Source organism: Eurosta solidaginis, chromosome 1 (genome assembly GCF_040869045.1).
Source record: "Eurosta solidaginis isolate ZX-2024a chromosome 1, ASM4086904v1, whole genome shotgun sequence".
Taxonomy (NCBI): domain Eukaryota; kingdom Metazoa; phylum Arthropoda; class Insecta; order Diptera; family Tephritidae; genus Eurosta; species Eurosta solidaginis.
In genome coordinates this window covers 93,764,803-93,790,991 of record NC_090319.1, presented here as the reverse complement: position 1 = coordinate 93,790,991, position 26,189 = coordinate 93,764,803, and the positions used below count along the sequence as shown (strand labels likewise).

At 37.9% G+C, this 26,189-nt stretch overlaps 1 long non-coding RNA gene across 1 annotated transcript; it reads left to right on the top strand.

Moving 5' to 3' along the window:
- The first annotated feature begins 3,640 nt into the window (after positions 1–3,640).
- LOC137236540 (uncharacterized) lies at positions 3,641–17,753 on the top strand. The gene is made up of 3 exons (XR_010948480.1): positions 3,641–4,299; positions 7,643–8,108; positions 17,320–17,753. It is a non-coding gene; the product is annotated as an uncharacterized lncRNA (long non-coding RNA).
- The last annotated feature ends 8,436 nt before the right edge of the window (positions 17,754–26,189 follow it).

Sequence of the window (26,189 nt, the reverse complement as noted above, 5' to 3'; positions counted from 1 at the left end):
TAGAATCACAGCAAAACGTAAACGAAGCTCAGAGGAGTATGTGCGCGATATTTCCGCTCCATTCGTCAAATAGTGACACGGCACTCGGTGCTCGGATCACATAGAGATGTTGAGTGGATAACAAATTTATACACTCATGCAATCAAAGGCAAAACTGGATAGATCAGAAGTTTTAATTCGAACGAAAGGTTTGTAGTGGGAGGTATGAATTCGTGCTTGCAACGACATAAATTAATTTAAATTAAAATATATTGATGACGACGTTTGGCGCAATATGTAAGATAGACATATTAACGTATACAAAAATTGTAAGTGCTCGATATATAATTGTGATATTAATTAGTAAGGTTTATATATATTTAATTCGAAATTATGATTTTTTCTTTTACATGTTATAATGTTGTTGTTGATTGAAATTGGAAAAATAATTGAAATAAATGCAGTTCACCCCTAAGGATGCTAATATGATTAGCGAAACGTGGGGTTGTACTAGTAGAGTCTTTTGACGTGCACTACAGCTTATATTGGTCAAATAAAGACTATTTTTATTAATTAATTTGGACAGCCACAACTTATTCCCTACACTAACCTCTTCCTATGATTACTTTCAAGAGACTCATCTGATACGATGTACAAATATCCCACAGTCCTGACAATCACTTTGGTTGAACACGCCTAATAAGGCCGCATTAAATAAAGAAGAAGCGAAAGGCATAGGGGTCTGTAGTTAGGTGTGAATTGAATTTTTGCCCTTGTAGTAACGAAAATATGTACCTAAAGCAGTATAAGCAAACAAGTTTCGAACACTTTATACAAATAATCAATTTTCTGGATTCGACATTGAACGTCGATTTAATATACTTAATGTATGTGGAGGGAGGCTATATAAGAGTACATTTCAGCGTAGCAACTGCATTAAGCTAGCCGCCTATAGTAGAACTTCGTGCAAAAGTAGCACTGAAGATGGCTCAACAACGAAACTTTGTTTGCCACCAAACCAAATTAAACAAAGGACGACGGAACACCTAAAACGGTTCGTCTCCAAACCAAATTTGACAGGGGAGAAGGGAAAATCGTTCCAATATGCATCACTTTACTTTTCCATAGCCAACTCAATACAAAGTAGCACTTGTTAGCTTAAGTTATTCTCTGGCAGTGAAGGCGTGAATTGACTGACTCTTGCTTTAATGTCAACAAGTACTTCATCTTGTCTTCTTACGTTAATATCTTCTTCTTCTTCTTGTAACAGTTGCTTCACTCTATCAAATAGCGCGATCTCTCACATATTGTCAACGATATCCTCTAACCTAACCTTACCTCTAATGGAAGTCGAAAGAATATTGCAGATTCACTAGGATTGGAACAAAGAGGCAAGGGTGTTAGCAGTGGCGAATCCAAGGGGCGGGTGAGGGCGGGAGGGAGGCAGGGGGGCGATCGCCAACCTACTCTAATCTGGAACTTATGAAAATTATAAACGTTTGTTTTAATTACATAGAAAATTTTAAAATTTTTAAGATCGTCCTAATTGCCAACCAACAAATACCTAAAAATAATATGTAAATATTTAATAAAGGCAGAATTATACTTGGGTTAAATATAAGAACACTTTAAGTCAAATATGTTGTCTAATTTGGTTCAAGTATTTTCATCCTTGAAAACACAATGTTGATGATCAAAAGATATTTTAAGTGCATACATAGTTAGACTGACGAAATTACAATTTAATGCAAACCCATTGGCAAAAATAGTTAAATCTAAGTGAAAATTTTTAGAATTTCATGCTTTTTTCTCTGGGTAATAATACATTACATACAATACAGTAATACATTTACGCCAGGAAATCTCCATTATTTTGGGAATTGTGGCACGCTCTGACTTATACTATACATAATTCTACATAAAGATAAAAAAATATGTAAAATTAAGTCAACCTATAGTTCTTTGGGCAGCTCTTAGTAGTTGATGGAACCTATCTTCCTCCAGTCCGAAATTCGGTTAATGCAGCAGAAATTCTTTGAAAGTCGAGGGCTCGTACTTTATGAACAATGTGGACGGAGAGTTGCTTAAATGTGGATACACTTTTAAGCGGCAGTTACCCACCGACGTGTGCCGTACGTACGGACGTTTGTCGTACGAAACACGTTTGACCGAACCCTTAAGTCCGTAGGAATCAATGTGTGCGTCTGTGTACATGTACATAACATATTTGTGTGTGTATTGTTTAGAGCAAAGCACTGTTGCCATTGACCAGTTTGCATACATGCTTATGGAAACATCATTAATTTTTGATGTTGTAAAAGGCTGGAATTAATATTAAATAAATATAAATAGATTGCATATTTATAATCTGCACTTTTACATAATTATTTCGAATTATTTTCACAATTTTTAAACTTTAATTATGTGTTTTTGCATAAAACTGCAAACGGTAAAAAATTAGCGCACAAAAGTTTACTAGGCAACAATGTCTAGTGAGAGAGCGATCAGCTGACACGTTCTTACGGAAAAAATCAAAATTGTTTTGATTTCTACGTACGTAGGGGCGTTGCACGTCGGTGAGTTTTCGTCATATATATAGTACTTCTATATCAATACCTTCCTATCTTCCCAAGGCGAATTCAGTAGAGGTGGTGTTATCCCAACAGCTGATTGCTTCTTCTTGATAATTTTCCATACAAAGCCTTGTACAACATAAGATAGGTTGTGTCAGCTGACACGTTTTTTCCACGTACGTTCGTGGGTAACTGCCGCTTTAGTATTTCTCAGCTAAGATAACTAATAAAAAAAGTCGTGAATTAGCCTAATTGACACATTTATAATGCTTCAATACTTGTATAAGAGCTTTCAATACACGACCTGAAAAAACGGAATAATAAGATATCCTTTCCAACAGGTTGTTTAGGGTTCACAACCTAAATTATTGTCGCTATATTTATAAAAATATGTATTGTTATATAACACCAAAATTCTAAATAGAAACTTAAAACTTTTTAGGAAATTTAGGAAAATTCCGCGAATTTTCATGCAAATTTTCAGCTTTTCGGTAAGAATTTTTAAAATTTTTCTGAGAGATAAATTCTAAAAACTCTTACTCAAAGCTAAAAATTTGCATGAAAATTCGGGAAAATTTCGCGAATTTTCATGCAAATTTTTAACTTTCAGTAAGAGTTTTTAGAATTTTCCCGAATTTTCTAAAAAGTTTTAAGTGTATATTTGGATTGTCGGTGTTATATAGTAACACATATTTTTATAAAAATATCGAAAATAATGAAGGTAGAAGCAAAACTTAGTAAAAACTGGAAAAATCTGAGTGATGATGACATTTGCAGATGAGTGTAGATATGTATGTGTGTTTGTATTAAAAATTTTAAGGTCACTTTATCTTACTTAAAAAGTTGACTTAAATCGCCCCCTCCCAAATCGTGCTGGATCCGCCCCTGGGTGTTAGGGGCGTTGGTTCCACATTGCTGTTGAAAAAATGGGTTAGTGTCATGTGGATTACTTATAATAGAGTTCATTCTGTAAAAGAAAGAGTTTAACCTACTACAGTAGCCAGATCGAAGTTTCTTACTTTTGTATGTATGTTTATTGACTCTGTTGAAACCAACAACTGGTTATTTAAAGTTTGGTATCAGCGGAACTCAGACTTCCTTATTTGTTTCTGTTTTAAAACTTTCGTTATTCAAGCAATGAGTAAGAACGATCAAGTAGTTTAGAGAGGAATGCTTTAAAAGCACTTGTAGACGCCAAGTATTGCTGTGATTAAGGCGTTTACGGAGCTGACTGCGAAGCTTGGCTTTTGTCGAAACTTAGAAGGGAAGTTCAAGTGTTGCGCGGAAGTCATAGTCAACACAAGGAACATTAATGGTTATTCAAGATATATAAAATGTGTGTGGGTTCAGTTGGTGGGCAATCGCTCTAGCCGAAAAATACAACCGGCCCATTATACCCAAACACACACACACACACTCGATACATTTCAGCAATTAATCTCAACATCGCCAGCGCGCCAAGAAACAAAAAAATATATATTCTAAGCATATTTCGAAAGCCGAGAATGTTTGTATGTATGCCGTTGCTGTTAAATCACCAAGTATTTATTAAAAAAAAAAAAAAAAAAAAATTAAATAACAAAAAATAATAATTAGAGGAAAAAAGTGCAAACAATAATGAACAAAAAAGCGAATGACTTGTAGCTGTAGACGTCATCGAAAAGACCTTGAGAATTGAATTCGCGGACTTGCGTGTATAAGCTTGGCTTTGGTCGCAGGGGATCAGGGGGTGGTGGCGCAATGTATGGTAGGTATTTAAGTACATTTGTGAGTACTTAGTGGCTTTGGCATAAATCTTTTGGAGAATTCGACAATCGCAACAAAGTTACACTCAAGTTTAAATATATACATATGTCTGTATAAGCGTGTGTTGGCGATACATCCGAAGTGAATAAGAAAGATTACAACAATGTACATATATACACACAAAACTGCGCACATATGTACCTTCATACTACATAAGTAGCTATACATACAGACGTACCTACTGACAGAACCTAACAAAGTTTTTAGCTGGCCTAATGAAGCTATTAAAACTGAATGTATTTGTTGATTTCGTTTTGTTTTTGTTGCAAGATATTGAAATTACGGGAGCCCCTAAAACAAACCCCGATGGCTTCACTGAATGTCATTCTGCACATTCCACCTAAAGACCTGGTGGGAAAAAACATAGCGTTAACAACTGCAACGAGGCTCAGTGCCTCGAGACAGCTTAAGCGGACAAGAGGAATAGACCGCCGCCGTGGTGTGATGGTAGCGTGCTCTGCCTACCACACCAAAGATCCTGGGTTCATGACCCGGTCAAAGCAACATTAAAATTTTAGAAACAAGTTTCTTTCAATTAAAAGAAAATGTTTCTAAGCGGGGTCGCCCCTCGGCACTGTTTGGCAAGCACTTCGAGTGTATCTCTGCAATGAAAAGTTCTCAGTGAAAACTCATCTACCTTGCAGATGCCGTTCGGAGTCGGCATAAAACAAATAGGTCCCGTCCCACCAATTTGTAGGAAAAATTAAAAGGAGCACGACGCAAATAGAAAGAGAAGCTGGACCTAAAATCTGTTAGGAAGTTATCGCGTCTTACATTTATTTATTTAGGTGAAAGAGTAGGGTCTGCAGTAAACTGTGTTGATCCGAAAACAAACAGATCCTACAAGCTGCCAGATCACAATAGCGTTTTTAAGGTGGAAGTGGTAGCCGTATCCAAAGCGGTAGAAACAATGGGAGAAAATAGCTTGAACTACGGCCGTATCCACTTTATATTGACAGCCAACCAGCAAATAAGGCAGTAATCTCGCATAGAACAGCATCTATGTAAAAGTGTGTTAGAGTGTAAGCAATCCCTGGAAAGAATCGGGATAGGGAAAAGCATAAATATTGTAACGAATTTCCTGAATTTCCTCTTATTTGCAACCTTCTACTAACGTTCGCATCGCTAAACTGTTGGATAAATAACTCCAATATTCAATAATACAAAATGGCCTTTATTAAAGTACTTCACAATAACACTGATACTTCACAACCAATAGCTTGCTTAAATCAAACTGATTGTTGTGCCTCTACTGTTGCTGACTTTTATACTGTCTGATTTCCTCGTTGCATATTTCTAGGCTTTTCTATTTCCAGAACTTACTAGTTAGTTATCAGCTATAAAATTACTCAGCTGTAACTACAGATGCATGATTTTATAGCTTCTCTCAAACCCCATGCGCTTGTATGTGTGAGCGACACTTGCACAACCATTGCATACTTTCGGGAGTATCTCATATTTATGCATGTGGTTGTGCGTTGCTTCTCCGCTGCGTGTACGTACATATGTGTAGACATAATGATTGAATTATTAATGTGCATACAAGTCACTGCTTAGCATCGGCTTAGAGATGATAGTGTCCCTTAGTGCTGCTAATATTCGTTACAATATATATTAATATTAGATCTTAGGGCATATGGGATTACATATATGGGAATGAAATAGCGGATGAACTAGCTAAAAACGGCACATCCCTCAAAGATTGCTCCGCAGACGTCCAAATTAGATTGGGCGAGATTAAGAAAAGGCAAGAGTTGCACATGGCCTACCAAGCCGAAAAGACGTGGACGTAAGCGCGAGGCTGTAAAGTGCCGAAGATCATGTGTAGGCCTTACAACATTAGACTAACAAAGTTACTCCTATCATTAAAAAGAGAGGACTGTAGACACATGGCGGGTGTTCTGGCTGGACACTGCCTACTGGCGTCAGATTCCTTTAACGGGCCTAAACGATGGAGCACATTTAGTGCTTGTGCCCTGCGCGCGCCAGGCCAAGGCTTCAGCTAAACGAAGTGATACAGCTATCAGATCTAGAAGCAGCAAGTGGCATGAGTCTTAGAAAGCTTCAAGTGTTTGCGCAGAGGACGGAGTTTTTATAACATAGGTCTTGGTTGTTTATAGGGCTTTTCAGTTTGATCGTTAACCAAACTTCTGGTAACGCTATTCATTCATACATTATATGTGTATTTTCAACCTAAGCTAATCATCGTTATCATCATCACCTAATCACCTAGGCGACTTTCGCCGTGTCATACCAGGTACTGCCAATTGCGAGACCTTCGCTTCGACAAGTCGATGTAGAGATATTGAATAGTGTGCACGTTCAGGACGCTGAATTTATCCCTGATGTTTGGTCTTTGCGTTAAAGATCTTTTTTCGCCATTTCGGTTAAGGCCGCGCCAAATGGATTGGATTAGTTATTTATGGTATAGCTTAATACTAATCATCATTTTTTCGATCATCGCGAGACGCTCGTTCATTGTACCGCTCAAGGCATGGTAAAAATACTTTTACCATGGTTCAGAGAACACATTTATAGTATAGCCAATTTTTGAATTCGCTGGACCATAAACCAACACGACAGCGGTATCTTACTTCCTGATTTTTTCAAATGCTTGCCATGAAATTCTAGTACCTTTGATCGAATGATCATGGAAGAAAGTGTTCATCCTTCTCTCGAAAGACTCGATATTGAGCTGAGTGAAGCTTTAACTACATCAGCGGAGGAGATATATAAATTTTCTCCGAATTTCAAGAAACTTAAGTCGGTGGATAAATCTCTGAAGTCTGGCGTACGTTCGAATTGTTTACTGTTTATATTCGAATTCTTTTTATTGCTGTGTTTTTTATCATTTATTGTTATTGTTGCGATAAATAAAACATAGCACACGTGTGTCCGGTAAACAGAAAACATATGCATGTACACATTAGAGTGTACCATGATATTTTCATTCACTAAATGGCATTTAAACGCCCACGCGATTTCGGCCGTCTCGCAGCAAATCACGCCGATTAGGAGCACAAATAGAAATCAAGAATTCCTACAATGCATTTTCCAACTCAACTTCTACCCCTGCTAGCAAATTCGGATTTCGATAGGATTGCTTTTTGGGCCGCAGCGTCTTCATCCATTCGCAAAGCATAACCCATTTAGCGTAATCGCTGCGCAATGTTCAGAACCGCGTCAAAACCAAGTTCGAGCCATAGTTTTGTGTGTCCTATAGACGAAGTGTGTTTGGTTACATTGTAAAAAGTGTTTTAACTTGAATTCCTCTGTTTTTACAGGTTGCTTAAAAAGTTTACATATTTTAAATCTTAAATATATGAACTGGACGAAAATTTCAACTTTTTAATGATACGATCTGAAGGTCAGAGTCAAGGCCTTTCTAATAATGCGCTGAAACCAATCGTACCCCTCCTGCTATATGGTGCAGAAGCATGGACCATGACAACATCACATGAAGCGGCTCTGGGATGGTTCTAGAGAAAAGTTCTTCGAAAGATTTTCGAACTTCTAAGCGTTGGCGATGGCGAGTACCGAAGAAGAATTAATGATGAGCTGTACGAGATTTACGCAGGCATCAACATGGTCCAGCGAATTAAAACGCAGCGGCTACGCTGGCTAGGCCATGTTATGTAAATGAAAGATTCGCTCCGACTAAGAAAGTATTTTTATCTGAACCCGCCTATGTAAGCAGAGGAATAGTGCGCCCCCACTCCGCTGGAAGGACCAGGTGGAAAACGATAAAATGTAAGTAAATTGTATCTTTTTATCTAAAAGTTTTGAAGACCGCTATGCAAGGCACCCTAATCTTCATACATACTTATGTATATGTGTCACCAAAAATTGTTGAACGTTTGGGAAAATGTGCTCGTTAATAATTTTTTGCGCTGAACTTGTTCAACGTGTTATCTTTAAATATTTAAATTTTAATTCTAACACTAGTAAAGGAAGTTTTTTCGTTTAACAAAAAAATTATAATTTTATTTAAAATGTCTGTTGTAAATATCCTGATTATATGAGAATGAAAATGGATTTAATCATATTTTTTTATTTAAAAACATATAATAATTTAATAAAAATTATTATAACACAAATGATTAAATTTTATGAATATTTGGAAAATTAACAGCGGATTGAATCCAAGAACATATTAACTAAACCGGACTACAGGGAAAAAAAAGGCATGAGTACTAAGTATTCGTGACATTTTTTTCCAGACTTTTAGAAGAGCTTCGGCAATTTTTATTGGTAACTACTCATATGGCTATATAATTGGCTTATTTTCGATAATCGTTTTGTTATTGCCGAGTCGTCGGCTTCTTATTGGTTTCTTATCGGCTTGTTATAGAAGGGTTACATCAGTTGATATGTAACCGATAACTTTTCGATAACAAAGCGATAAATTTTTTATAACGAAATCGATTACTTTTCCAATGCATGCCGATAACAAATTGGTAAAAATCCGATTACAAATCTATATGTTTCCTAAGCAATTGGTATCCCTTTTGTTATATATCGATAACTTTTCGGTAAGTAATCGATAGCTTTTTGATAACACCCGATAATAAACTTATCAATTAAAAATCGCATTAATTTAATTTAACCTAATTAATTTAAAATTATTTCATTGCATTTTATTTTAATTCGCAATCGATCCTAACTGCCGCCGCCGATTGAGTGATCGGCGTAAACTTCTAGTACCTATCTGTTCGAGTACTTACATACTTACTACCGCATACCTTGCTCCCACATAACGCTGCAGTGTAGTGATTATACTCCATACAGCATACCAATACCACATACTACCCCTACACTTATACATTCTCTAGTACTCCACACAGTACATACACCAATTTTACACATTACGCCTGCATTTACATTCTTCATGCATCCTCCATATAGCATATCTCTTACAAAGACTACGATTACTATTACGCTTATATTTAGGATTTCCCCATGCGATGAGAAAAGATGTATACACATCAAAAATGAGTTTCGTTCACGGATTGTAAAACGTAATGCGGTCCCAAGATTGGCTGAGTGCTACGCCTTGGACGAAGCACAAATTACGAGTGTAAAAAGCATCGATTTACTTACTTACTTCATTGGCGCTTAACCGTTTAAGCGGTTATGGCCGTCCAACAAGGTGCGCCAGTCGCACCTTCTATTTGCCAACCGGCGCCAACACCAAGGGAGTTTAAATCGTTTTCCACCTGGTCCCTCCAGCGGAGTCGGGGCCGCGCTTACCTCTGCTTCCATAGGCGGGTTCCGATAGAAACACTTTCTTGGCCGGAGCGCATAGCATAGCCTACCCAGCGCAGTCGCTGCGTTTTAATTCGCTGGACTATGTTGATGTCTGCGTATAGCTCGTACAGCTCATCGTTAAATCTTCTTCGGTACTCGCCATCGCCAACGCGTAGAGGTCCATAAATCTTTCCAAGAACTTTTCGATCACATCGATTTGGTATATCGAAAATTGTGTTTTTAGGTTGCTGATTTTTTTTTAAAGAAAAATAGATCAATAACAACTAATATGAACTGGATTTGAGCTTATAAAAACTGCATCCTTTTCACTTCAGTTACCTATTTATAAAATATTTCTGTGAACGCAACCAGGTCAACAAAAACAACTAAGGAAGGTTAAGTTCGGGTGTAACCGAACATTACATACTCAATTGAGAGCTATGGTGAAAACATAAGGGAAAATAACCATGTAGGAAATTGAGCCGAAGGTAACATTGGTATGTGTTTGTATGACATGTCTATCAAATGAAAAGTATTAAAGAGTATTTAATGAGGGAGTGGGCCATAGTTCTATAGGTGGACGAATGCCATAAAGGTGGACCAGGGGTGACTCTAGAATACGTTTGTACGATATGGGTATGAAATGAAAGGTGTTAATGAGTATTTTAAAAGTGCGTGGGGCTTAGTTCTATAGGTGGAGGCCTTTTCGAGATATCGCCATAAAGGTGGACCAGGGGTGACTCTAGAATGCGTTTGTACAATATGGGTATCAAACGAAAGGGGTTAATGAGTATTTTAAAAGGGAGTGGGCCTTAGTTCTATAGGTGGACGCCTTTTCGAGATATCGCCATAAAGGTGGACCAGGGGTGACTCTAGAATGCGTTTGTACAATATGGGTATCAAACGAAAGGGGTTAATGAGTATTTTAAAAGGGCGTGGGGGTTAGTTCTCTAGGTGGACGCCTTTTCGAGATATCGCCATAAAGGTGGACCAGGGGTGACTCTAGAATGTGTTTGTACGATATGGGTATCAAATGAAAGGTATTAATTAGTATTTTAAAAAGGAGTGGACCTTAGTTCTATAGGTGGACGCCTTCTCAAGATATAGCCATAAAGGTGGACCAGGGGTGACTCTAGAATACGTTTGTACGATATGGGTATGAAATGAAAGGTGTTAATGAGTATTTTAAAAGGGCGTGGGGCTTAGTTCTATAGGTGGACGCCTTTTCGAGATATCGCCATAAAGGTGGACCAGGGGTGACTCTAGAATGCGTTTGTACAATATGGGTATCAAACGAAAGGGGTTAATGAGTATTTTAAAAGGGAGTGGGCCTTAGTTCTATAGGTGGACGTCTTTTCGAGATATCGCCATAAAGGTGGACCAGGGTTGACCCTAGAATTTGTTTGTGCGATATGGGTATCAAACGAAAGGGGTTAATGAGTATTTTAAAAGGGTGTGGGCCTTAGTTCTATAGGTGGACGCCTTTTCGAGATATCGCCATAAAGGTGGATCAGGGGTGACTCTAGTATGCGTTTGTACAATATGGGCATCAAACGAAAGGGGTTAATGAGTATTTTAAAAGGGAGTGGGCCTTAGTTCTATAGGTGGACGCCTTTTCGAGATATCGCCATAAAGGTGGACCAGGGGTGACTCTAGAATGCGTTTGTACAATATGGGTATCAAACGAAAGGTGTTAATGAGTATTTTAAAAGGGCGTGGGGGTTAGTTCTATAGGTGGACGCCTTTTCGAGATAACGCCATAAAGGTGGACCAGGGGTGACTCTAGAATGTGTTTGTACGATATGGGTATCAAATTAAAAGTATTAATGAGGGTTTTAAAAGGGAGTGGTGCTAGTTGTATAGGTGGTCGCCTTTTCGAGATATCGGCATAAAGGTGGACCAGGGGTGACTCTAGAATGCATTTGTAGAATATGGGTATCAAACGAAAGGTATTAATGAGTATTTTAAAAGGGAGTGGGCCTTAGTTCTATATGTGGACGCCTTCTCGAGATATAGCCATAAATGTGGACCAGGGGTGACTCTAGAATATGTTTGTACGATATGGGTATGAAATGAAAGGTGTTAATGAGTATTTTAAAAGGGCGTGGGGCTTAGTTCTATAGGTGGACGCCTTTTCGAGATATCGCCATAAGGGTGGACCAGGGGTGACTCTAGAATGCGTTTGTACAATATGGGTATCAAACGAAAGGGGTTAATGAGTATTTTAAAAGGGAGTGGGCCTTAGTTCTATAGGTGGACGCCTTTTCGAGATATCGCCATAAAGGTAGACCAGGGGTGACTCTAGAATGCGTTTGTACAATATGGGTATCAAACGAAAGGTGTTAATGAGTATTTTAAAAGGGAGTGGGCCTTACTTATATAGGTGGTCGCCTTTTCGAGATATCGCCTTAAAGGTGGACCAGGGGTGACTCTAGAATGCGTTTGTACAATATGGGTATCAAACGAAAGGGGTTAATGAGTATTTTAAAAGGGAGTGGGCCTTAGTTCTATAGGTGGACGCCTTTTCGAGATATCGCCATAAAGGTGGACCAGGGGTGACTCTAGAATGCGTTTGTACAATATGGGTATCAAACGAAAGGGGTTAATGAGTATTTTAAAAGGGAGTGGGCCTTAGTTCTATAGGTGGACGTCTTTTCGAGATATCGCCATAAAGGTGGACCAGGGTTGACCCTAGAATTTGTTTGTGCGATATGGGTATCAAACGAAAGGGGTTAATGAGTATTTTAAAAGGGTGTGGGCCTTAGTTCTATAGGTGGACGCCTTTTCGAGATATCGCCATAAAGGTGGATCAGGGGTGACTCTAGTATGCGTTTGTACAATATGGGCATCAAACGAAAGGGGTTAATGAGTATTTTAAAAGGGAGTGGGCCTTAGTTCTATAGGTGGACGCCTTTTCGAGATATCGCCATAAAGGTGGACCAGGGGTGACTCTAGAATGCGTTTGTACAATATGGGTATCAAACGAAAGGTGTTAATGAGTATTTTAAAAGGGAGTGGGCCTTACTTATATAGGTGGTCGCCTTTTCGAGATATCGCCTTAAAGGTGGACCAGGGGTGACTCTAGAATGCGTTTGTACAATATGGGTATCAAACGAAAGGGGTTAATGAGTATTTTAAAAGGGAGTGGGCCTTAGTTCTATAGGTGGACGCCTTTTCGAGATATCGCCATAAAGGTGGACCAGGGTTGACTCTAGAATATGGTTGTACGATATGGGTATCAAATTAAAAGTATTAATGAGGGTTTTAAAAGGGAGTAGCCCTTAGTTGTATATATGAAGGCGTTTTCGTGATATCGACCAAAATGTGGACCAGGGTGACCCAGAATATCATCTGTCGGGTACCGCTAATTTATTTATATATGTAATACCACGAACAGTATTCCTGCCAAGATTTCAAGGGTTTTTTATTTCGCCCTGCAGAACTTTTTCATTTTCTTCTACTTAGTATGGTAGGTGTCACACCCATTTTACAAAGTTTTTTTCTAAAGTTATATTTTGCGTCAATAAACCAATCCAATTACCATGTTTAATCCATTTTTTCATATTTGGTATAGAATTATGGCATTTTTTTTCATTTTTCGTAATATTCGATATCGAAAAAGTGGGCGTGGTTATAGTCGGATTTCGGCCATTTTTTATACCAAGATAAAGTGAGTTCAGATAAGTACGTGAACTAAGTTTAGTAAAGATATATCGGTTTTTGCTCAAGTTATCGTGTTAACGGCCGAAAGGAAGGACAGACGGTCGACTGTGTATAAAAACTGGGCGTGGCTTCAACCGATTTCGCCCATTTTCACAGAAAACTGTTATCGTCACAGAGTCTATGCCTCTACCAAATTTCACAAGGATTGGTCAATTTTTGTTCGACTTATGGCATTAAAAGTATTCTAGACGAATTAAATGAAAAAGGGCGGAGCCACGCCCATTTTGAAATTTTCTTTTATTTTTGTATTTTGTTACACCATATCATTACTGGAGTTGAATGTTGACATAATTTACTTATATACTGTAAAGATATTACATTTTTTGTTAAAATTTGACTTTAAAAAATTTTTTTTTTTAAAATGGGCGTGGTCGTTCTCCGATTTTGCAAATTTTTATTAAGCATACATATAGTAATAAGAGTAACGTTCCTGCCAAATTTCATCATGATATCTTCAACGACTGCCAAGTTACAGCTTGCAAAACTTTTAAATTACCTTCTTTTAAAAGTGGGCGGTGCCACGCCCATTGTCCAAAATTTTACTCATTTTCTATTCTGCGTCATAAGTTCAACTCACCTACCAAGTTTCATCGCTTTATCCGTCTTTGGTAATGAATTATCGATCTTTTTCGGTTTTTCGAAATTTTCGATATCGAAAAAGTGGGCGTGGTTATGGTCCGATATCGTTCATTTTAAACCTGAGATGAGTGCTCAGGAACCTACATACCAAATTTCATCAAGATACCTTAAAATTTACTCAAGTTATCGTGTTAACGGACGTACGGACGGACGGACGGACATGGCTCAATCAAATTTTTTTTCAATCCTGACGATTTTGATATATGGAAGTCTATATCCATCTCGATTCCTTTATACCTGTACAACCAACCGTTATCCAATCAAAGTTAATATACTCTGTGAGCTCTGCTCAACTGAGTATAAAAATTGAGACAAGTGTTTGAAAATGTTTTGTAAAGTAAGACACACATAAATTTAACGACCTTTACTTTTGTTTAATTATTCCTTTGTTGTTGACAATCTTCATACCTAGACCTTATTGTATTTTATTCGAACTAGCACCCACAGAGTCACAAAGTCAAGGAAATAGGAATGTCAACTATTAAAAGTGAATCCACAAAAAAAAGTTCTTCCTCTGCATTTTCTTCAAGTGTGTAATAGCTTTAAAAAAACAAAAGCAAACACGCCACACCAAACACCACTTCCTTACCTTTTAAAATCGATTGTCTTCTATTATTTCAATTTTTTTTTGCAATATGTGGAATTTTTTATTATTATGGTGCAGCACAAAAGTACCCAACCCTAGTTAACCCGCTTAAAAGGCAATAAAAATTGACAAGTTAAAGATTTACAAGATCAGCGCACAAATGCAAAAATAACAAAAAGGAAAACAAGCAAAAAAAGAAAGGGGAAAGAAGTCTTGTTGATTGTCTATACATTTTATTATCTATCATTGTAGTTATTGTTGGATATTGTCAACAGGCCTCATAATCAATATCAGCGCCGTCAGTATAACAGGCTCATATGAAATCACAAATCATCTTCTAAGTATGCGAATATGAATGCCAAAAGAAACGTGGTGTGCAAAATCCTGAAGCAGATATAACCAATTTTACAATACTGCTATGTATGTATATCTCTATCTGTATGTATGTATGTATGTATGTGAACACCATCGAACAAAAGCCCAAAACAATCGATCATTTGTGAAAATTGCGCTATATTACAATAGCGATCATACCGCAGAGGGTTCTTGCAAAAGCTAAGAGGGTTAAAAATGCACGTAAAAATGCGCGCATGCGCAAACGCTTTGCCACAACCGTACGCAATGTTTGCCAATTTTCTAATTGATAAATGATTTGATTTTTGCGGCCGCACATAAATATATGTACGAGTATATAGCACACTAGAAGTACATACATGCATACATACATATGTTCATGCAAACGAAGTTGATCATCGATCATCGCTGGTGAAGGTTGTCTCTACTGCATAACTGTCAATCTGCTTACCTGAGACCTACATATTTACCTAAAGAAGAATTTTATTTGTTACCATTCAATTGAATAAGTAATGCCTGCAGTCGCGCAGAGTCACCCTGCAGTGAAACGCAAGACTAGAATGTTTGAAATACTGGTTTTCAGCTTGGATTTGATGACAGAAATTTAAGTAAACCGAAGGAGGTCAGACTTACACGGGTTGAAAATTAGTGTAAAACCTTGGAGAACATGGAGAGACTACTTACTTAACAGGAGCATACCCGTTAGCATTTTTCGAGGCCTAACAGCCGTTTCTTCGTTGCTATGCCTGTTGTCATTCGAAATATAGAGCAACTGAAATCACTTTCCAATTGATCCTTCCAACGGAGTTGGATCTCCCTCCGTTCTTACGAGAATTCGTACAGGAATTCCAACAGTCTTTCGGAAAATTGGGCGCTATTGCCTTTGGCTAATAGCTCAAACTCTTCGCACTCTCGCGTTGTACTTTGTCTTCTTGAAGGGATGTCCCTATTTCCTTTTTGACTAACGGTAGCGTTCGCACACCCTTTTGGTTGTATTTGTTCTCCGCGTGACCCTTAAGGCTGTCTTTCTTTCGGTTTAAACGCGATATTCTTTATGGAACAGGGCGGTTTTTGTGTTCACTAATAAAAATTTCTTCCTCCGCGGCGGAACGTAGTGCTTTAAAGATATGCTTCCACTTCTAATTCATTCCATTGGGTTAATTTATGCTCTCTTCTCCCTAAGGGCCGAGCTACGACGTCATTGGCAGCCTGTTGCGATTGCTGTTTTTCAACGTCCAGTTTTTCTAGTGTGTTTTGTTGCAAGCGTCACATCTGCGGGCGCGGGTTTTAGCTGGTACGAGATAGTGCTTTGAATCGAGGTTGAGACCATAGCTGGGGAATAATGACTAGTAATCCTAATGATTAGTAATCGGATTAGAATCTTTTATTTTGCAGAATAATTGATTGATTAGGATTAGTTGGCTATACTCATCGATTATTTATTGATTAGATTGGAAATAATAAAAAATCTAATCGCGATTAGTGACGATTAGCATATCTAATCAAAACTAATCAAAAAAAAAAATTCGATTAGATTTCTCGATTAGTTTTGATTAGATTTGATTAGATCCACTATTTTGAAATATTTTTGTAAAAAAAAAATTATTTATTTTTGTATATAGGTTCAGCTCTTGTTGTACCAGTAGTAACTAGGTGGAACTCACTATATGATGCAATCCTGAAGTTACTACAGTACAAGGAGAAATTGAACGAGCTTTCCGATGAGCTGCATCTGTATCCTTTTACATCAGGTGATTTTCAATATTTAGAGTCGTACAAGCTGCTAATGGAGCCTATTTCCCAAATTTTGGACTTTCTCCAAGGTGAATCTAATGTGAAATATGGTTGTATTATTCCTGCGTTATTTTCTTTGAGTAATAAACTGCAAAAATTATTCAGAAAACCCGAAGTTTCGAGCAATGTTAGCTCAACAGCAGTACAACTAGAATATCGATTGAGAGAAAGGTTTAAACTATATTTCACATTGGCACCTGAGGTAAATATGGCATTAGCGACAGCTGTATTGACATCAAATGTGAAAATGAAATAGTTGCGAGTTATCCAAAAAACTTTGCCTGACTGTACTGAAGAGCAGATCAGTAAAAGAGAGATTAAAGTAATAAGCACTTTCTTCCAAAATGATTCCACTGTATTTCACATTGGCACCTGAGGTAAATATGGCATTAGCGACAGCTGTATTGACACCAAATGTGAAAATGAAATGGTTGCGAGTTATCCAAAAAACTTTGCCTGACTGTACTGAAGAGCAGATCAGTAAAAGAGAGATTAAAGTAATAAGCACTTTCTTCCAAAATGATTCCACATGTTTTGAAACGGCCGTGCCTAAGTTGGACTATGAAAGCTCTTTTTATGATTTCAATGATGAAGGTAATTTCATCTATATGGTTCTAGAACATGATGAGGAGGCGTTAACTCCCAGAACACTAATTTCACCAAACGAGTCAAACGGTTTCAAAGAAGTGGTTAGCAATCAGCTATATGCGTATTTGAATGACCCGACACCAGGTCCTGAAATTTGGAGTAAATATGGTGCGCTGAAGGAAGCGCGTCTAGCGTTCAATACCCCGCTTACGTCATCAGCGCCCGTTGAAAGGCTGTTTTCATTTGCTGGTGTATAGTCAATACCCCAATACGGAATTCATTGTCTGAATTTTCTTTTGAAAAGTTGGTAGTAATGAAGTCGAATATAAACTTTTTGTGATACATATAATATAAATCAGCATACATTTAAGGCGTCGAGAATCTCTACAACTAGTATGGGAAAAAGTGGAGATAGACCCACCAATAAGTGTACCTAAATGACCAGGGCTATGAGCCGAAGACAATCCCGTCCTTACTTGTTTAATAAGATTTATGTTTACAGTGAAATTTTGAATAAAAGTTCTTTTAAGTTTGTTAATTTATGATTTAAACGAAAAAAACAACAAAAATATTTCAAAATAGTTGAATCAAATCTAATTAAAACTAATCGAGAAATCTAATCGAATTTTTTTTGATTAGTTTTGATTAGATATGCTAATCGTCGCTAATCGCCATTAGATTTTTGATTAGTTCTAATCTAATCAATTAGTAATCTAAAATATTAAAGAATCAAAAAAAAAACTAATGATTAGATTATTTTATTTTTCTAATCGTAATGATTTCTAATTCTAATCGAAGTTACCCAGCTCTGGTTGAGACCTAGTGCGCTCATCTAAAACACTGCGGGCTTGCCCTTCATCTAGCGCAAATCCGTCGATCTAGTTGCGTGGTTTTCAATAGGGGGACAGCCATGAAGTTTGATTTACCCGTTTATGCTAAGACCCTGTGTTTGATATGGTAATGATTCGAATATCGATCTGGTCAATTAATTTCAATTCATTAAGTGAGGTTTCGTCATGTAAGCTGATCTTTCGAACTAATGTCTATCTTCGAGGTAATGTCTCTCTTCGGTGAGGCATTCGTCTAATGGTGAGGTTTTCTTCTTTTTTTATAGGTGCAGTGCTTTGCCCCATTCAATAGGTGCCATAACTTAAAAAATTTAATCGATATCCTCTAACAGGAGTTCCAGTAAACTTGCAATTTTAATAGAATTGGCCTAAGGAGACAGGATGATTGGTGTCTTATGGACATTGTGCATATCGGGGTTGATTCTCTTTAAATAACAGTTTAACCTATTGAAACGTACAGATCAAAGTTGTGCTAGAGTAAAGCGCGTCTCCCTAGACACTGAGAACTGTGTTCACCTATCATTTATAGGCCTGAGACATTGCACCATCTTTTTGGATGAGGCTGAGAGCCTAGTTACGCACATTTGGTTCAAATGGATGAGTTCTTATGTGTCGGATTTCTTCATAGTTCTTGCATCATTCCTCTCTGTGAGTGCATGGGCGCAGATTAATGAAGTATTAATGAATATAACCTCTATACAGATTCGTCTACATGCGGGAACGGCGCCATTTTCTAATGAAGTTCCGCTTTCGCCACGAATCCAACACATAATGAGCTCTTATTGGCATCACCACTCCAGTAAATATCGCACTTTTTATGGCGGTTATGTAAGATTTCACCTACATGGAGACAAAAATCAGCCGGATATGTCCTCAAATTGTAATAGTCGTCATTAAAAAAGGTTATCTCTTTATCCGCTGTTTTTTAGTTTTCGTTGGAATGTGGTTTATGTTCCGCAGGAAAAACTGTTACGTTACATGATTTTGTAGCAAGCCGTTTATGGTGATCAAATGCCGTTTATGGCAAACTCGATTCAGCAGTGCAACGTCCCCAGATTTATTAACAATGTTAAGTTTGTGGAATAATTTATTGTCATTTTCCTATATAGGAAGAAGAGTCGTAGCATAAAAATACAGTCTAATATTAGGAGCCAGCAATCCTTACAAAAATGACTATCTCAATTTTCCACTGTACATTTAGTCCACAATCGTATGCTCTTCAGCACACCGCACCGGTAGTATTGACTCACTGTAAGGCATCTTGGACTAGTTGATTTGACTGCGGGGTACAAATAAGAACACAAATGCTTATAGGGTGCTTCAGAAATCTGCTGAATACATATGTACGTAACTTTTAACCGAGGAGAAATATTAAATTATTAAATTTATTATGCTGGAGGAACATATTGGATCACATTCAGTCTGCATGAGGATTATTGACCGGCAAGTTCAACCTAGGGCGCTGTTATACGATTCCGAGGGAAGTGCGCTTTCTTCTTCTACAATGGCTTGAAATGCAGTCCAACGTGGAGATGTTCCTTTAAGCGGCTTTACACCACCTGCAAATGCAATCCACACATCCGTTCCACGGACGCATTTGAAATTTTCTTAATTAGGTCCGGTTTTTCAGTGCGAACTTAAACTCCATTTAAAGTTGAATAGAATTTAACCTTGACACTTTGTTCGATAATACTAAATTTTGCTGCTCATCTCAACTTAATATACCATGAATGGTGGACTCGTCCTGAACAACGTAACCGTAGATTTGGTTGGCTACAGTGCCGAATCGTTAGAGATAGGAAAAATGGAAATACAATGTATACAATTTTTTTATTTTGGGACACAGCCCATCTTTTCAAGGACCCCGACTGATTGTTGTGCAGACGAGTAGAAAACCCTGAAGAATTCTTCTAGCAGGGAAGTTAATTTGTGTATGTAAAAAATAAACAAGATTGTGAATAAGACCGCAACCTGTGGCATCGCTTGCAAAAGCATCCTTGATTTAGATATTTCGTTTCTGAATTGTTCGGACGACTGAATGCGACTGAGAAAATTAACGGTCCGCCCTCCTTAAACAAACTAACAGAGATGGCGCTTCTCTATCTTGAAGTAGGGTGCCATAGTTGACCGTGACAAAAACTTGTGAAAAACTTCATCATAAATAAGAAATAAAATAAAAACTACTTGGCGCGATTTACCTCCGAGGAGATTTAAGCAGAACTTCTCTTCCAATTGTGTCGTGTTGACTTTTTGATCCACATGTTTTAAGCAGAGTCCTCACGACATCTGCAAATCAGATGAATATTTACTGAGAAGGCTTTCACGGAAAATACTTTTTTCTAAACTTTTGATGTTGATTTGGCTGGGACTTGAACCCAGGACCTTCAGCGAATTTTAAGATACAATTTTCAGTAGTTATTCCAATCGGCCAACTTCTGAAGCCTCTGTCCATGGTTTGACCTGGCTCGTTACAGTAGTATAATCCCATATAATCATTAGCTGTTTGTTCCATTCACTTAGGGATGTGCGTACTTCGGCTGCCACAAGGTAATTGGCTGAATCGATATACTTACGTACCTCTTAGTATGTGCACTTCTTTCTCTTCTCTCTATAGCGATCAGGAGACTATCCGAAGGCTTTGGAGGAGATTTATCGATGTATATGAAGGTTCTAAGCTCAAAAATGTACAAAAAGTTTTTCTAAGTGGGGTCGCAGTGGTTTGGAAAACACTCCGAGTGTATTTCTGCTTTGAAAAGATTCGCAGTAAAAATTCATCTGCCTTACAGCCGACGTTCGGAGTCGTCGTAAAACATGTTAGGTCCTGTCCCGCCACTACTCGTAGAAAAAACTATAAAGCAGCACGTCGCAAATTGGATGATAAACTTGGCCTAAGTCTCCTCGTTGGTAACCCGGGCGAAGTATTTTTTTAACGTTTGTCATGGTCGCCATTAAAAAAAGAGTCCGCACCATAGGAGTTCTACCCCTGTTTTCTAGAAGTAGTGGATTTTTCGTTGCCCGAACCCAGCACACACACCGGACGAAGTCTTCTAAATTTCAAACTGGGTTTTTACCATGAAAAACTGGATCTCAGAAAATGTGTCCTTCTCAATCTTGAGTCTCCGTTCTTAAGATAGTTTCATTTCAAAAATAAACCTACCATTCGATGTATCAAAAAAGACGATATGCTGGAAATGTTCTTAAGCACCCTGTAGCGATGAGTCTCACAAACTCATTGATTAGCATATCAAATATTGGTGATCGTGTGCATTAATATGGAAAACTGTGTGCTCTGGCAAGATTAGCACAAAACAACAGCTGCCCTTCTTTACTTGGTTTGTACGTCTGCTGCACTTAAGCTACGAATATCTTACAAACCCTCAAGCGCACTTTCTTCTAAGAAAGTAAACGGAGATCTTCCTGGTGACAAATACACACATACAAATTTAATTTTGAAATATTTGAGGCATACCTTCTTGCAACAACAAAAAAAAAAAAAAACAAGAAATCTCATCTAAGTCAGCTTACCTTCATCAGTATTTGGGTGCTGAAATCTTCACGTACATCGAGCATGCAACCCTGATTGAATTTAGCTGCTTTATTGTTGATGTGTTTGTTGTAGTTTGCAGTTGCATCTTCTTATCTACTGCTCATTACTATTCTTCTCATTTTGTTGTTTTGCGCGCTTCAATGTTATCTGACTACACCACCGAAGTGGGAATCCTTGGGTTAGCTTTGTCATGCAAACTATGAGAAAAGAAAAAATGCTGCTGATATTTTTCAACGTTTCATTAGTGCTGGCGAATAAACAAACTTTAGTAAATATGTAAATGCCCACAAAGGTGTGGATGTATGAGTTCGTATGGCTACCTCGAAGGCCTTAATTCATTTGCCGATCGTTTCTAGAATTTCTTGGCTTTTCAAAAATTGGGACACAGTTTCCATAATCACATAGAATACAAAAACAAATCACAACACAATCAATAATTAATGAAATATTTAACGATGACTGTGGCGAAGCTCGTCTTGCTTAGGGATAATGGTAATGGCACAAACGGGGATAAAATCTGAAATGATGCTGATACGTTCGTAGAAAGTGAGAGCATCGAGGATGATTAGGCAAAACTGCTGACAAAATAAAGAAAATTCGTGCAGGAGCTCAAATATATGGACTATATCCATGACTTGGAATATTTTTAGGATCGGAAGGAAGTTTTCTGCTCTATCAGCGTAAGTACCGTTAAGAATGATTTTCTATTTTGGTCGGTCCCCTAGGCTGAATGTTTTTATGGTGGTCGGCAGTTTTTGGAAGCCTTCTAGGAGCCAACCGTAGTGTGGTGGTAGAGTGCTCCACTTTCAACACCGAAGATCCTGGGTTCGATCTACGGACAAATCAACATCAAAAGTTTAGAAACACATTTTTCCAATTAGCAGAAAGGTTTTCTAAGCGGGGTCGCTTTTGACTGTGATTTGGCAAACACTCCGAGTTTATTTCTGCCATGGAATGTTTCTCAGCGAAAACTCATTTGCCTTGCAGATGACGTACGGAATCGGCGTAAAATAAAAAGGAGTACGGGGCAAATTGGAAGAGAAGATCGGCCTAAAATCTCTTTGGAAGTTATCGCGGCTTGTAATTTTTTTGTATATTTTTAGGAGTCAGCTTGTTCCTGCCTCGAGATTTGATAATTGTGACGAGATGTATAATTAACAAGTTTGTTAACACTGGAGGAAAACGAAAGTAATCTTCCTGTCCGAGGCTGGCAGAGGAACGCACAAAAATTGCAAAGACCACAAGCCAAAAAGCATTACATCCATTATGCTTAAGGTTCTTGAGAGGCTTTTGGATATCTACAATTAGGTAAATAATAACAACATCGGCTCGCGCTCGGTGCCAACAACCTGAAATGTGGAAAGGTGAGCAGCCCCGAGCGGGGTTTTTTGCTCTACAGTGGGTTGGAGCACTGAATGAGATAAGAATAGACTAAAGGTAGTGGCATATGCAGACGACCTGGCTATCGCAGTTTTGGAGTCATTTCCCACAAGGCCGAGCGAAATCATACAGGGCTGTTAAATACCTGGGTCACATCGGGAGATCAAAACTAAGCAAGATAATACTCTTCAGTAACAAATTAAAAATATCTAAATTTCGGCACAAAAATCTCACTATTAACGCGGGCTAAGTGCCTGGCGTCGAAATAGACAAGAGCCTAAACTGAAAAGTCACTTTTAAAAGAAGAGCAGAGAAAGCGTACGAAAACTATGTACGTGCCAGATAATAGTAAGCAGAAAGTGGAGCCTATGACCAAAACTTATGATAAAATTTTACACGGCGGTTATAAGGCCCATCCTAGCGTACGGGGCGGTAGTGTAGTTTCCAGCTCTGGAAAAGCAATACAAAACTAATAAGCTTAATAAAATACAAGGAGCAGATTGTGCAGGGGTAACAGAAGCCTTTCGTCTATGTCCAACGGGCGCATTGAATGTTATTCTTAACCAGCTGCCATTGGATTTCCACAAAAGCCTTACAGCTTTTGCTCAACCAATATACTTTTGGAGTCTAAATGCTGGAACGAAATGCAACATGGACACAGTGGTATCCTTAGTGAGCTGCCTGATGTGACTCATCAGCAGATTACCTCTCGCTCACATTGGACTTTGACAAGCTTTTTGAAAGTGAGGCTTATATCGAAAACGTTTCAAAATGATCCCGAAGAAGTTACAGATTCAGCTCAATGCGGTTCCGAAATTATTCTTAACCAATAGCGAAATAGTTCCAACGTGATCGGGAGTTGACTCTTAAACAGTCCCGAACCATACAAAAACAATCCCGAAATGATCTTGAACACAGCGTCGGCTTGAAAAAAGCTAATACAAGGCGCGATGTACCTCCAAGAAATAGGTACTCTCTGAGTGTTTGATTCTCCTAAATTCAAAGTACTTAAAGGAGAGCAGATAGACCCATTAATAAGTACACCGACATGTTCGGGAGGACGAGCTATGTCGATTTAGCCATGTCTGTTTGCAAACTAGTCCCTCAATTTTTGAAATATCTTGATAAAATTTGGTGAGCTGGTATATTTGGGTGTCCGATTAATCATTTGTCGGAACCGATCGGACCGGACCACTATAGCACATATCTCACATGCAATCGATTGTCTAGATTTTATGAACTTTTCGAATTTCATCAGATTATTGTTTAGCTCCATTCATAAAAGGTATGAGGTCTTCGGCATAGTCGACGATAGTCTCGTCCTTAGTTGTTTATAATTGGAAAAACCTTTGTCTGTTTTAATTGCTTTTCTACGAGTCTTGAACACAGGACCTTTGTAAATTATGCTGAAAATAATCATGAAATAAACCCGAAATTATCACGAAAATCATGCCGAAATGAATATTGTACCTCTATGTGTTGTCGACGGCGGGTACTCAACCTATGGAAGTAGACGAAGAGACAGGTCTATACTCCGTTGCAAAATTAAGGGGATACGATTTAAAATATTTCGCTGTACGCTCAAAATTCTTCGAACGACTAAACGCCTAATAATAAGTTTTCGTTACTATTAAGAACCCCATGACTTTGGAGAACTTCAACTAAAAAGTGCCTTTTATCAAGATCATGTTCCCATCATTTCCAATGTGCGTACGTTATTTGTATTGGACAAATTTTCGACACCAGTGAATCCATTCTCCCATTCGTACCTAACAAGCTGAGAAGAAGGGTAAAAAGATAAACATACAATTGTCTGTTAAGGACAAACAAAAATGTCAATAGCGCATTGTGCCTCTATTACCTCCAAGCGATTTAGAATTTTTATAAAAATAGTTTTTATTTAAAAATTTCAAATTTATGCAAATCGCCTGAGAATATTCACTGCAAGATCGGGCAATAGAGATCTCGTCCCCTCTTAAGTTTATTTATTAAAAGATTTTGGGGTTTATAAACTACAGAATATGACAAAGGACTATTTGCAATTGAATGATGATCCTGATGTGAATCTGGAATGTGTTAGCTATCTGCCACCTCGGAGCTGAGCTGAGAAAAGAAGAAAGCAAAAATATGCAAATGAGAAAGTAAGCAAAGCAAGATGATGTGAAGCTGCGTGCATTGTCAGGATAATCAGCTATGTGCAGGATCGTTCGTTCAGGGGTTGTAAGGGAGGCGTTGGTTGGCAGAAGATATCCGAATTGAAATGAAATGACTGAAGAAAAGGGCGTTTGATTGGGTTGTTGCAGCTAAGTTGCTGGCGCAGGAAACTCCTTTCTAAACGAATTCTTTTATTACCCTTCGATCTTCTATTGATCCTTCAATTTATTTGCTTACTTGCGAAATCATTAAGGTATGCTTTGTATTCGTGTCGAAATAATGCCAATTGTTTGCTATTGTGTTTGGCAAAAAAAGAAAAAAAAAAAATAGAAATCGTTATTTAGTCGTGAATGCTGTAATGTGGCAAGGATGTGTGGCTTTGATTATAATAATCGTAATTAGCATTATGGTGTGAAGTGCATTCTCTGGGCCGCTTAGATATTGAAATTTCAAATTCTATTGATCATCTATTGACTGGGAGGTGTGTGTACATATGTATGGATCTATGTAAATGTATGCGCTCAAAGGATGAAGGATATGCGTGCGCGCCAGAAAAGAATATCACATATATTGTAATTATTATAAACAGAGTTTACATTATGATATAAAATGCAAATTTTTTGGTTTGTTTGACAATGTTTTCTCGTGCGTTCGCTTCCTGCTTCCGGCGCTCGTCTGCCGTTCTCTTGAACCATTTCGTTTTGCTTTTCGCCAAGTTCAAACTTCAGCACTTCCACGCTGTCTTTTTTTTTTTTTTGCATTATTGCTATTATTCTATTATTAGAATATTATTCCGCACTTCAATCTGCATCGCTTTCTTTTCTTTGTGTTCTTTCTTATTATTGTTCTTTTTTGTTGTTTTCTGTCTAATAAGGCGATATATTGTGAAATTTGATGCGATTTATTATCTGCGGTGGTGTCTTTTTCATAGTTTGCCATTTATGCCTTTTATTTGATTGTCAATACAATTG